The 15,121-nt window shown below is 37.5% G+C and overlaps 1 protein-coding gene across 1 annotated transcript in view; it reads left to right on the plus strand.

Annotated features, from left to right (window-relative positions):
- Nucleotides 1–4,417: 4,417 nt before the first annotated feature.
- Nucleotides 4,418–15,121, plus strand: part of LOC106085104 (UNC93-like protein) — a 124,534-nt gene continuing 113,830 nt past the window's right edge. Inside the window, exon 1 of the mRNA XM_013249143.2 lies at nt 4,418–5,571. The gene's annotated coding sequence lies outside the window, so the exon portion shown is untranslated. The remainder of the gene's footprint in view (nt 5,572–15,121) is intronic.

A 15,121-nucleotide genomic window follows, 5' to 3' on the forward strand; every position in this document is an offset into this window, starting at 1 on the left:
AGCAAGGATAACACAGTGTCCGTAGCCACCACATGACCAATGAGAAATCTCCTTTAACCTCACGGCAGTGGTCGCTGCAATTTGGGTAGCCACAATGTCCAGAGGCATAAGATGTAGCATTATATTCAGTGCATCAGATGGTGTCGCCACCATCCTTTGGATCCGGTTAAGTATTGAGCAATAGATGGATTTTTGAAGCGCCGTCCACCAGACCACAACACCATATAGCATAATAGGTCTGACAACTGCAGTATATACCCAATGCATGACACGCGGTCTAAATCCCCAACTTTTGCCAATGGCTCTCTTGCAGGTGTATAGGGCAAGGGTGGCCTTTCTTGCCCTTTCCAAAATGTTGGATTTGAAGTTCAATTCCCTGTCCAGCAAAACACCCAGGTATTTTGTGCTTTCTGTAAATGGAACATTCTCTTCACCCAAGGAGACAGGTTCCAATGTAGGCAACTCCTGCTGAAAAGAACTACGTCTGTCTTGCACGGATTTATACCCAGACCACTTTCGGTAGCCCATTTTGCTGTTGCACGTAGAGCTTCCTGAAGTATATCTCTTAGAGTGCTGGGAAACTTCCCCTAGCAGCAATTGTCATGTCATGGTTAGTTAGGTTGGGTTAGCTATGGTTGAAAACAGAGTACCGATATTAATGCGCCCCATGGACATCGTCACTATGGACATATACCTAAGCCAGTAATTTACTTGTTGTGCGCTTTAAATACCAAAAAGTAAAAGAGTGATCAGTTCGGCCTGGCAGAATCTTGGGAACCCACCACCTTGGATTCTGCTAAAAATTTATACAAAATAAATTTAGTGGAAGGGCTTAATTTGATTCTACTTAACAAACTTCTGTTAAACCAGCAAAAATTAAAGCTTCAATCTTCGTAATTGAAGACCGCATGCCAACTTTCAGCCAAATCGGGCAAAAATTGAGGCTTGTAAGGACTCAAGAAGTCAAATCGAAAGATCGGTTTATATCGGAGCTTTTTCAGGCTATAAGCCGATTTGGACTGTACTAGGCACAGTTGTTAAAAATTATAACAAAACACAATTTGCAAAATGTAAGCCAAATCGGATAAAATTTGCGGCTTCCAGGGGCTCAAGAAGTCAAATCGGGAGATCAGTTTATATGGGAGCTATATCAGGTTATAGACCGATATTCACCGTACTAGGCCCAGTTGTTGGAAGTCATTACAGAATACTATTGGGTTGCCCAAAAAGTAATTGCGATTTTTCATATAGTCGGCGTTGACAAATTTTTTCACAGCTTGTGACTCTGTAGTTACATTCTTTCTTCTCTCAGTTATCAGCTGTTACTTTTAGCTTGCTTTAGAAAAAAGGTGTAAAAAAAGTATATTTGATTAAAGTTCATTCTAAGTTTTATTAAAAATGCATTTACTTTCTTTTAAAAAATCCGCAATTACTTTTTGGGCAACCCAATATATGAAAAATTTCAGCCAAATCAAACAAACATTACGGCTTCAGGGGCTTAAGAAATTAAATCGGGAGATCGGTTTATATAGGAGCTATATCTAAATCTGAACCGATATAGCCCATTTACAATCCCCAATGACCGACATCAATGCTAAGTATCTATGCAAAATTTCAAGCTGCTTGCTTTACTCGTTCGACAGCTATCGCGATTTCGACAGACGGACGGACGGAGATGGCTAGATCTACTCAAAACGTCGTGACGATCAAGAATATTATACTCTATGGGGTCTCAGACAAATATTTGGAGGTGTTACAAACGAAATGACTAGACTAGTATAACCGCCATAGGAGGGTGGTGGGTATAAAAAGAAACCTCAAAAAAGAGAATTTAAGTCAGGAATTCCGTGTTGCTTGCAAAATTCCTTCATGTTTTCCATACCTCGCACCTTAGTTTTTTATGTCTGGTACTGGGTCCCCACCTAAGTGCCGGTGTCTGTTAGCCGCGAAAGTCGGGCAATGACATAGAAAATGCTCCAACGTTTCAACAGCTTCTCCACATTCCCTACACATGCTAACACTTGCAGCATCGATTTTGCATAAGTACGAGCTCGCTCACACATAGGCATAGTGTCATGTTACGATACCGAAAGCTTTACTGAACTCCTGCTTGCTTCCTTTCAGTAATATCCTCTTCTTCTCGCAATCAGGATCTTCCCATAGGATTTTTGCCGTCCTGCCTGCCGACCGTTTCGTTGTTCCACAATTTTACATGCGCGATCGTAGCCCACGCTCCTAACTCGAACTTCGTCGTCCCGAAAGGCTTTGGGTTAACCAAGTTTGTTGACAGCAGTCATCTGGCCCTCACTGCCAAATCGTCTGCCCTTTCATGCCCCCTTACTCCGCTATGGCCCGGCACACAAACGATGCGGTTTAAGCCATCCTCAGACAAGGCGTTTATCTCCTTCTTACACTCCAAGATTGTTTGTGACTTTACCGCCCTGGTTGTTATTGCCCTTATGGCCAGTTTTCAGTCCGTCAAGATGTTCACACTTGAAGTCCTCGCGTTAGCGCCACACCACCTTACGCATTCCGTAATCGCCCGGACCTCCGCCTGCTGGACCGTCTAATAGTCAGGCAGTCGAAAACAGATATCAGTCCCTGGGTTCTCAATGTAGACCCCCAAGCCCACTGTGTTCTCTAACTTTGATTCATTCATGTAAGATGTTATTCCAGATGTCAATACTAGGGTTTCGTCGATTCAAGACTGTGCCGCTGGCAGCAATACATCGCACTCGACCTAAAGAGTCGTCTCAGGTATCCTATCGTAAACCTCTTCTATTCCTTCCAGGTTTCCCATTGTCCCTCAATTATACCGCCATGATATGACCTGCTCCTATTATCCTCTATCCACTTTCCCATCGTTTTGAGTCTCAATGGCCGCAATGACTGACTCACACTTAATCTGTATGTCTATGGGTCGGTTATCTAGAATAATCAGTGCCCTAGTGGGTGTGATCCTCATCGCTCCGCCTATGCCATGGCTCTTAAATTTAGGCAATATGAATCTTGCCCTGCTATACCTTCATTAAATATTGGTTTTCGGGTATCCCAGAAAATTGTTCTTTCCATATCCTGAGCGCACTACCATAAACGACACACGGCACCTGTCCATCTGTCCTGCTTATCCGTATCCACCTCACCCTAGTTGTAGAGTTTCTACACCTGACAATTTAACAGAGCCCAGCAAGTAAATCAAATTTTCCAATTGTTAAACCAAAAATATTCGCCCTTCATATTTTCGTCTTAAAATTTCCTTGCACGAATTTAATGTCATTGTGGCTTCTATAGGCTTAGATAGTTAAAACGAGATATAGATTTCAAAAAAGTGTGGTGGGTCTATAGAATTAGAAAAATTATGGTTAGCCAGGGGCCGGACTTTTTTTTCGTGTGTGGGTGTGTGTGTATGCGAAAGAGAGACAGAGAAAAGCTAAGATGATTTGCAAAAACTTGGAAATGAATAGCACAGCACCCATCTATCTACGCCCTTTGGCAATTCCCAACAATCTATTATTTGAAGTCAATGAATTAATGTTTAATTATTTACAGTTTTCCTTCCGGCCGAAGATTTTTTATTCGGCCTTTGCCCAAATAATCTTCGGTCGTACTTGGATGCCACCCAACCAATTTCAATATTTTGCACATCTTACACAGATGAGCGAACGCAGCAGACGCCGCAATCTTTTGATTGGCTGAATGAGGAATAAAAATCGCATTTTACCGCTAAACAATGAGGCACACACACCCACCCACCTAGCCAGCCAGCCAGCTATACACATAGTCAGCCGCTTACATACATACATGGAGTGTGGTGGGGCCAGTGTTTTTAAGCCGAACTTTTACGATCTGCATGAAATGTGTTTTTTTGGTGTTGTTGTTGTTTTATATTTTGATAACAGACTCACACATTTTGCGGAGATGAATATGCAAGATGAAATGATGACAGAGAGTAAGAGTGTGTGTGAGAGAGAGAGATAAAAAGAGATAGATGGTGGTGGTGGTGGTAAAATAGATACAGGTAACTTGGGGAAGTGAAATAAGCCGTATAAAAAGCTCACTCATGCTCTGGTTCTCTTGTTAACCAAGAAGACGACGTTAGCGTACGCTGCCATCAACCTGCCTAAGGCAGCAAAAGTTGACGTTGACTTCAATGAATTGGGGTAGCTGAGTGCGAGTAGCTTGCTTGATGCAACCAAAATATCGGTGAGGCTCTCTCGCTCTGGGCTTTGTTCAAACAGGATCTGTGCGTATATTATGTTGTGCCAAGTTTTAAGCCAACATCAGTCTATAACGGCAAGCACATCAAACGAAATCCCAATTTTTCTAAAAAAGAAAAATTACGAACAAAAATTTTAATTTTTTAATCATAGTAAAAGAAAAATAACTAAAAGCTAAACCAGAAAACTTCAAGTGCCAGAGAGCAAACATTTAAAAACAAATAAAACTAATAATAACAATTGCAATAGTTTCCCCTGTGAGCAAATACTTCAAGTTCGAGAGACTTGTGTAAAATTCTCCAACGGCTACGTCAACGTCACCACCATCTATCTGTCTATACGAAAAACTACTACAAAACTTCGAAAATCGTAACAAGTGCAGCTGCCTGCTTCGATCAGCGCTGTACGCTTTAAACGCAGCTCTGCCTTGCCAAAACAGAGCAGCAGAATTAAAACTTTTCAAATTTGGCTGAACTCAACTTGCGAAGTTAAATTTAGTAACTGAATTCAATACCGTTTTGTTACGTTTTCGAGTTGGTCGTGTTTTCTGCAACTCTACGCTCAGGCGCTACGCTCCAAGATATTTTTGAAATAATTTTTTTTTAGTTTTCTGTTCCGCGTTCGATTACATTGAGAAAAAAATATTTTTGAAAAACAACAAAAAAAAGAATAAAATAAAAGCGGGTGTGCAAATATGCAAACAGTTGCAAAAACAAGAAAAAAATAAATAAATAAATAAAATACCACAACACATGCATGCTTCAGTATAAAAAAAAAGTATTTTTAAACGAGAAAAGTGTTTTAAAATTTGAAGGGAAAATCCAACAACAACTTTTCCAAACTCCATCCCAAAGCTTAAAGGCCTGAAAATTGCAAAAGAGATCAAAAAAAGAAAACAAGTTTTCTGTTTTAAAAAATTAAAATACACATACGTTCCTGAGAGTTGATAACTTTGACAAGAGTTTTGTGAATTTTGTTGAACCATAGAATAAACATATATCTTAACGGAAATGTAAATCATTCGCCCCCTATCGTTTTTCAAAAAAAATATATATTTTTTTAAAACTCTTATTTTTTAAAAGAACATCTCTTAAAAAAATTGACAAATAAAATTGTTGGTTACTAAAAAAAAATCCAACGGATTTTATCTCTTAAAAAATTTTATTTAAAGTACAAAAAATTATTGTGATCACAAAAAAAAATAGTCATAAATAATTAACAACCCTTAATAGTCTTAACATATTGACAACACAAAGTCCCCCGACTCAAACCTAACAAATCAATCAACAAACCCAGGAACATATCAGGAGAACAAACATAACAAAACTATTGTTTTGTTTTTTAATTACATAAGGTAAGAAACAAAATACAATAATCTAAAAATATAAATAAAAAAAGTAAAACAAAATTTTAAAAAATTTACATAAAAATAAATAATAAAAAAATAAAAATAAAAAAAAAAAAATAATTAAGAACTAAACAAGAAAAAGCGGATTCTATCATGGATTCTGCTAAAATCTGGGAATCATATCTAGTTATAAACCGAATTGGACCGTACTTGGCGCAATTGTTGAGAGTCATAACAGAATACGATATGCAAAATTTCAGCTAAATCGGATAAAAATCACGGCTTATAAGGACTCAAGAAGTCAAATCGGGAGATAGGTTTATATGGGAGCTATATAATATTATTGACCAATTTGAACCGTACTTGGTACAGTTATTAGAAGTCATAATAAAACACCATTTGCAAAATTTGAGCCAAATCGGATGAAAATGGAGGCATACAGGGACGCAAAAAGTCAAATCGGGAGATCGGTTTATATGGGAGCTATATCAGGTTCTTCACCGATTTGGACCGTACTTAACACAGTTGTTGGAAGTTATAACAGAACACTATGTGCAAAATTTCAGCCAAACAGGACAAAAATTGTGTGTCTTCCATGAGCTCAAGAAGTCAAATCGGGAGATGGGTTTCTATAGGAGCTATATCAGTTTCTTCACCGATTTGGACCGTACTTAACACATTTGTTGCAAGTCATAACAGAACTCCATGTGAAAAATTTCAGCCAAATCGGACAAAAATTGCGGCTTCCATGGGCTCAAGAAGTCAAATCGGGAGATCGGCTTATATGGGAGCTATATTAAAATCTGAACCGATATGGCCCATTTTTAATCCCCAACGACCTACATCAATATTAAGTATCTGTGCAAACTTTCAAGCGGCTAGCTCTACGCGTTCGACTGTTATGGTGATTTCGACAGTCCGTCCGACCGTCCGTCTGTCGAAATCACGTTAGAAGTCGAACGCGTAAAGCTAGCCGCTTGAAATTTTGCACAGATACTTTATATTGATGTAGGTTGTTCGGGATTGCAAATGGGTCATATCGGTTCAGATTTGGATATAGCTCTCATATAAACCGATCTCCCGATTTGACTTCTTGAGCCCCTGGAAGCCGCAATTTATGTCCGATTCACTAAAATTTAGTACATATTGTTCTGTTATGACTTTGAACAATTGTGCCAAGTTCGATTCAAATCGGTCTACAACCTGATATAGCTCCCATATAAACCGATCCCCCGATTTGACTTCTTGAGCCTTTACAAGCCGCATTTTTTGTCCAATTTGGCTGAAATTTTGCATGTGGCATTCTGTTATGACATCCAAAAATTGAGCTTAGTATCGTCTAAATCGGTGAAGAATCTGATACAGCTCCCATATAAACCGATCTCCCGATTTGACTTCTTGAGCCCCTGAAAGCCTCAATTTTTGTTCGATTTGGTTGATACTTTGCACATAGGGTTCTGTTATGACTCTCAACAACTGTAACAAGTACGGTCCAAATTGGTCAAGAACCACATATAGCTCCCATATTTTAACAGAATCCATGGTGGGAGGACCCCAAGATTCGGCCTGGCCGAACTTAGCACTCTTTTACTTGTTTTTTTTTTTTATGATTTATTTCAAATTTTACACGATTTTGTTTTTTAGTCCTACTCTCTTTAGTTCTTATGTAACAACATTTTTTTATTGTCATACAGAGTATGTTTCGCTTACACATCAGCTTGTAATACCAGTTTTTTTGACCATTTTCTTGAGCAAAAATAGTAGATGACCCTGACCATCTAGATTTTGGCAGCTAAATATTTTGGCGTATTTTGAACTTAAAGCCAACAACGTATTTTGAACTTAAATCCAACAATTCAAGAGAGCGAAAAAAACAATGGAAAGCAAACAAAATGATGGATTTTATGGTTTATTAGAGGGTTTTACATTATTTATGCGATAATGCAAATTTTGCCTCATCAATAATAACCAAGTAAAGTGGGGTAGAGTGATCATGCTAGAGCGAATATATAAAAAAATGCATAAATATGAAAAATAAGCATAGTTCAAATGAAAACATGTGTAAGCGTGCTAAGTTTGGCCGGGTCGAAACTTATAGACCCTCGACCATGGATCCCATTTGTCAAGTTCTTTGAATGACTTTTTCAATATATATATATGAGCTACATCATCATATTGGTTGCCCAAAAAGTAAATGCGGATTTTTTAAAAGAAAGTAAATGTATTTTTAATAAAACTTAGAATAAACTTTAATCAAATATACTTTTTTTACACTTTTTTTCTAAAGCAAGCTAAAAGTCACAGCTGATCACTGACAGAAGAAAGAATGCAATTATAGAGTCACAAGCTGTGAAAAAATTTGTCAACGCCGACTATATGAAAAATCCGCAATTACTTTTTGGGCAACCCAATACATCATCACATCAGAAGTCGTAGAAAAATACTACCTCCAAAATTTCAGGCAAATCGAGTAAAAATTGCTCCCTCCAGTGGCTCAGAATGTTAAATTGGGAGATCGGTCTATACGGCAGCTATGTCAGGGTATCAACCGATTTAGACCATACTTGGCATAGTTGTTGGAAGTCATACCGAAACAACATATGCAAAATTTCAAACGAATTGGATAAGAACTGCGCCCTCTAGAAGCTCTAGAAGCGACCTCTAGGCGGCTATATCAGGTTATAGATTGATTTAGACCATCCTTAGGCATGGTCTTGGAAATCATTCCTCAACGTTATGTGCAAAATCTCAGCCAAATTGGATAAGAATTGAGCCATCTAGAACTCAAGAAGTCATGACCCATGATCGGTTTATATGGCAACTATATCCGGTTATGAACCGATTTGAATCATACTGAGCACAGTTGTTGGAAGTGATACTCAAACTTCGCGTGCAAAATTTCAGCCAATCGGATAAGAATTGCGGCCTCTAGAAGCTTAAGAAGTCAAGACCCAAGATCAGTTTATATAGCAGCTACATCCAAATATGGCCCGATCTGAACCTTATTTGGGTCAGATGTCGGGAAGCCTTAAACTACTCACATTACCAAATTTCAGGGTAGACCCTTCCCTTTATCGGCAGATCGCTCTATATGGCAGGTATATCTAAATATAGTCCGATCCGAACCATGTTTGGGTCAGATGTCGGGAGGCCTACTGCAACTCACTGTTTCAAATTTCAGCAAAATCGGATTAAAAATTAAGTTTTTATGGGCATTGGACCCTTTGTCGGAAAATCGGTCTATATAGCAGCTATATCCAAATATGGTCCGATTTAACCCGTTCAAAAATTTAACCAGCGTGCATCAAAAAGACGTATCTATGTCAAATTTCAGCTCAATATCTCGATTTTTTTAAGGCTCTAGAGTGATTACAACAGATGGACGGACAGACACACGGACATCGTTAAATCGTCTTAGAATTTTACGACGATCCGAAATATATACACTCTGTAGGGTCGAAAATTGATATTTCGATGTGTTGCAAACGGAATGACTAAATGAATATACCCCCTATACCACGGTGATGGGTATTAAAAATTAACAAGTAATAAGAGGGAGGCCCAGAGAAAACACTAAAGTGTTTACAATGGGTGTCTTAACAATCTTCGAAACGTCCACGAATGGTGTGTTTTATATGCCTAAGAGTCTGGTAATTTCTCTTCTACAATATAATCAATCAAAACTTTTCATTCGGCCGTGCCGAACTTTGGACACCCAACAATGAGTCTAATCCCCATAAAAACTTTATTTTTCATCCGATTTTGCTGAAATTTGAAACAGTGAGTAGTTTAAAGCTTTCTGATGAACTGACCCAAATATGGTCCAGATCGGATTATATTTAGAAATAACTACCATATAGACCGATCTCCTGATAAAGGGTCTGAAGACCATTAAAGCTTTATTTATTTCCCGATTTCGCTGAAATTTAAAGCAGTTGGTTATTTTTAGTCTCCCGACATGTGACTTAAATATGGTTCAGATCGGACTATATTAAGATATAGTTGCCATATAGACCGATCTCCCGATAAAGGGTCTGAAGCCCATAAAAGCTTTATTTATAACCCGATTTAGCTGAAATTTAAAACGGTTGGCTATTTTAAGCCTCCCGACATTTGACGTAAATATGGTCCAAAGCAGACTATATTTAGATATACATATTTTTATATAGCCGATCTCCCGATAAAGGGTGAAGCTTTATTTATAACCCGATTTCGCTGAAATTTAAAGCAGTTGGTTATTTTAAGTTTCCCGACACCTGACTTAAATATGGTTCAGATCGGACTATATTTAGATATATTTATATATAGCCGATCTCCCGAAACAGGGTCTGAAGCCCATAAAAGCTTTACTTTTTATCCGTTTTCGCTGAAATTTAGAACAGTGCGCAGTTTTGAGCCATCCAATATCTGACCCAAATATGGTACAGATCGGACTATATTTTGATATAGCTGTCATATAGACCGATCAGCAGACAAAGGATCTGAAGCCCATAGAAGCTTTATTTTTTAACCGATTTCGTTGAAATTTAACACAGTGAGTTATTTTTAGCCTCCTGACACCTGACCTAAATATAGTTCAGTTCGGACTTTATAAAGATATAGCTACCATGTAGACCGATCTGCCGATAAGGGGTCTGAAGTCCATAAAAGCTTTATTTTTTAACCGATTTTCCTGAAATTTAAAACAGTGAGTAGGTTAAGACCTCCCAACATCCGACCTTAATGTGGTTCTGATCGGACTATATTTAGATATATCTGCCATATAGACCGATCTGCCGATAAGGGGACTGAAACCCATAACAGCTTTATTTATTACCCGATTTTCCTGAAATTTGAAACAGTGAGTTTTTTGAGCCTCACGATATCCGACCTTAATATGGTTTAGATCGCTTTATATTTGAATATATCTGCCAAAAAGACCAATATATTGTTCTACAAAATTGAATAGTGACATATATATAAGACCACTCCATGTCCGGGCCGAATTTGGGTGCTTAAGCTATCCAATTTTCACCGAATTGTGACGAAATGGTGTTTACATATATACCCGAGTTGGTGGGTATCCAAAGTTTGACCCGGCCGAACTTAGTGCCTTTTTACTTATTTTCTACTTTTTTCAATTATGTTCCAAATTTTGAACTCCTCCTCCATCTTGTCCATATTTAATTACCAAGTAATACCAAGATTTTTTTTTATTTTTCAATTTTCGTAAAACAGGTTTCTTGAAAAAATCCATTCCTAATCTCTCCTTCTTGTTAGATTTTTTTTTCTTGGTTTTTTTTTTACACAAAAAACGTGATAATATTTCTAATATTTCAACTCACCTTAGCTCCAACATTCACCTAACACTTTGGGACAGGGAAGTTCTTTCAAAAATAGAAATAATTGATTGACTTAAAATTGGAATTAAAACAAAAAACGAATACACACAAAGAAATCTTTCTTGACTTCGGACAAAGACATTTAAATTATAAGCAATTTATTTTTCAAAAGGAAATCCCATAAATGTCACTAATGGAGCCCGTTCTTTTTTAAGGCGGTGGTGATTCCTTTCTTATTTCTTTGTCAATCGAGTTTGAACTGGATTTCTGTTTTGTTTTTATACCCTCCACCATAGGATGGGGGTATACTAATTTCGTCATTCTGTTTGTAACACCTTGAAATATGCGTCTGAGACCCCATGAGGTTTATAAATTCTTGATCGTCGTGACATTTTAAGTCGAACTAGCCATGTCCGTCCGTCCGTCTGTCGATAGCACGCTAATTTTCGAAGGAGTAAAGCTAGCCGCTTGAAACTTTGCACAAATACTTCTTATTAGTGTAGGTCGGTTGGGATTGTAAATGGGCCAAATCGGTCCATGTTTTGATATAGCTGCCATATACACCGATCTTGGGTCTTGACTTCTTGAGCCTCTAGAGGGCGCAATTCTCGTCCGATTTGACTGAAATTTTACTCATAGTGTTTTGGTATAACTTCCAACAACTACACAAAGTATGGCTCAAATCGGTCGATGTTTTGATATAGCTGCCATATAAACCGATCTTGGGTCTTGACTTCTTGAGCCTCTAGAGGGCGCAATTCTCGTCCGATATGACTCAAATTTTCCACGTGGTGCTTTGGTATCACTTCCAACAACTGTGCTAAATATGGTTTAAAAAGGTTCATAACCTCGTATCGCTGCCATATAAACCGATCTTGGATCTTGACTTCTTGAGCCTCTAGAGGGCACAATTCTCGTCCGATTTGACTGAAATTTTGTCCGTAGTGTTTTGGTATCACTTCCAACAACTGTGTTAAGTATGGTTCAAATCGGTTCATAATCTGGTATAGCTGCCACATAAACTGATCATGGATCTTGACTTCCTGAGTCTCTAGAGGGCGCAATTCTCATCCGATTTGACTGAAATTTTGCTCATAGTGTTTTGGTATCACTTCCAACAACTACGCTAAATATGGTTCAAATCGGTCGTTGTTTTGATATAGCTGCCATATAAACCGATCTTGGGTCTTGACTTCTTGAGCCTCTGGAGGGCACAATTCTCGTCCGATTTGACTCAAATTTTGCACGTGCTGTTTTGGTATAACCTCCAACAGCTACGCTAAGTATGGTTAAAATCGGTCGATGTTTTGATATAGCTGCCATATAAACCGATCTTGGATCTTGATTTCTTGAACCGCTAGAGGGCGCTATTTTCATCCGATTTGGCTGAAATTTTGCATGAGGTGTTTTGGTATAACTTCCAACAACTGTACTAAGTATGGTCCAAATCGGTTAATTTTTTGATATAGCTGCCATATATACCGATCTTGGGTCTTGACTTCTTGAGCCTATAGAGGGCGCAATTCTCGTCCGATTTGACTCAAATTTTGCACGACGTGTTTCGTTATGACTTCCAACAACTGTGTCAAGTATGGTTGAAATCGGTATATAACCTAATATAGCTGCCATATAAACCGATCTGGGGTCTTGAATTCTTGAGCCTCTAGAGGGCGCAATTCTCTTTCGATTTGATTGAAAATTTTACCCGTAGTGTTTTGGTATCACCTTCAACAACTATGTTAAGTATGATTGAAATCGGTTCATAACCTGGAGTAGCTGCCATATAAACCGATCTTGGGTCTTGACTTCTTGAGCTAATAGAGGGCGAAATTCTCATCCGATTTGGCTGAAAGTTTGCACGAGGTGTTTTATTATGACTTCCAATAATTGTGCTAAGTATGGCGCAAATCGGTTCATAACCTGATGTAGCTGCCATATAAACCGATTTGGGATCTTGATTTCCTGAGCCTCTAGAGGGCGCAATTCCTAACCGATCTGACTGAAATTTGGTACAACGGCTTCTCTCATCACCTTCAACATACGTGTCTAATATGGTCTGAATTGATCAGTAGCTTGATACAGCTCCCATATAAACCTATCTACCGATTTTGCTTCTTGAGCCCCTACAAGGCGCAATTCTTATCCCAATGAACTGAAATATTACACAATGACTTCTACAAAGTTCAGCATTCATTTCTGGTCCGAATCGGACTATAACTTGATATAGCTCCAATAGCAAAACAGTTCTTATTCAATATTCTTTGTTTGCCTAAAAAGAGATACCGCACATAGAACTCGACAAATGCGATCCATGGTGGAGGGTATAGAAGATTCGGCCCGGCCGAACTTAGCACGCTCTTACTTGTTTTCTATTAAGAATAAATGTTGTCAGATTTATATTTAAAATTTTGCTAAACTCTGAGCTATTTAATCTGTTGTTTTGTTTTTTTGTTTATACATATATTTCTTTCTAGAAGTTATTGTGTTACTAAACTCCATAGTTTTATTAGCGAAAGTTTCCAAAATATTTTTTGTATTGCGCTTAAAAACTTGAACATACATCCCGGCTTTTCTTTATTGATTATTCAAAACCAGATCTTGGTCCATTCATTTCTATGGCCAAAATGTCAAACGTTTTTTTTTTTTGCGCATAGCTGTTGTTTCTTGACTTTTTGTTAATTAATTAAGAGAGAGGGAGAGAGAGAGAGAGACAAAAGCCCATTTGTGTCTGAGTTAAGACATTAATTTAAGCTAACAATAAACTAGTTTAATATTGACGTTTAGTTTATGAAAATTTGTTTTGTCTCTATTATAATAAATAAACAGACAAAACCTTATTTATGGACATGGTATAAAGTTTTATGTTTGCGCTCAATGGTTTCAGGGATTTGCATAAAAGTTCTTTTGAGAATTGCCGAATAAAATTTTGTTGATTTTTTTTCGGTTTTTGTTTTTCTAACATTCGATATCGAGGCATGCCTTGCATTTGAAATTGAAATTGCGATATGAAGTGTGATTTGATTATAGCCTTGGCGCATGGATTTTTGTGTAAAACTTTGGCCAATGACAAAGGAGATGAAATGAAAAAAACCAAAAAAAAAACATCAACACATGGTATTAAAAAATAAACATGATTGCCGTTTTTAGAAAATTAAATGATTGTTAATCAATTAATTTTTAAAACCTACGCTAAAAACAAATCAATAATTGATAAATTATTTGAATGCTTTGAAAATTACCCAAAGTATTGGCCTACAATTTTTATAAAAAAAAAACATACCATAAGGCAGAAAAACCCAGCTTGTTTACAAAACTCTCCAACAAAATACCGGATTTTTTCTATGGTAACAATTGGGAATATCACCACGCTTTTTCTTCTTTCCATTAATCTCCTAGCCCATAAAAATTTAACTAGCTTTTGATTATCAGTTACCCCATTTAAATAAGCAATATCAAACATTTTTAATCAACTTCTTTCATTTTATATTTAAATTTTATTATTTCCCCCCCGTTGAATCCCCCACCACCACCCATGTTCAAAACCAGAATAGCGCTATGCTTAAAATTGAAATTCATTTTAATTTAGCTAAGGTGCTTTTTGGTCTGCAAAGCATACCAAACAGTCAAAAACACATCATCACAACCGGCTCCAAACTCATAGATTTATGGAGTTCCTTGATAATATCTGCCAAAAACCCATAATGAATTTTTTTCTTAAATCATGGTAAAACTGAACATGACATTTGCACATATATTTGCCATAATTTATAGTAGATAAAATTTAAATTATAAACTAAAAACAAGTAAAAGCGTACTAAGTTCGGTAGGGCCGAATCACATTATATACCTTCCACCAGGGATGGCATTTTTATACCCACCACCGAAGGATGGGGGTATATTCATTTTGTCATTCCGTTTGCAACACATCGAAATATCCATTTCCGACACTATAAAGTATACATATTCTGGATCAGCATAAAAATATAAGACGATCTAGCCATGTCCCTCCGTCTGTCTGTTGAAATCACGCTGCAGTCTTTAACAAGTAAGAGCGTGCTAAGTTCGGCCCGGCCGAATCTTATATACCCTCCACCATTGATCGTATTTATCGAGTTCTATGAGCGGTATCTTTTTTAGGCAAACAAAGAATAATGAATAAGAACTGTTATGCTATTCCAGCTATATCAAGTTATAGTCCGATTCGAATCATACATAAACTGAATGCTGAACATTGT

The sequence above is a fragment of the Stomoxys calcitrans genome, chromosome 4 (genome assembly GCF_963082655.1).
Source record: "Stomoxys calcitrans chromosome 4, idStoCalc2.1, whole genome shotgun sequence".
Classification (NCBI taxonomy): domain Eukaryota; kingdom Metazoa; phylum Arthropoda; class Insecta; order Diptera; family Muscidae; genus Stomoxys; species Stomoxys calcitrans.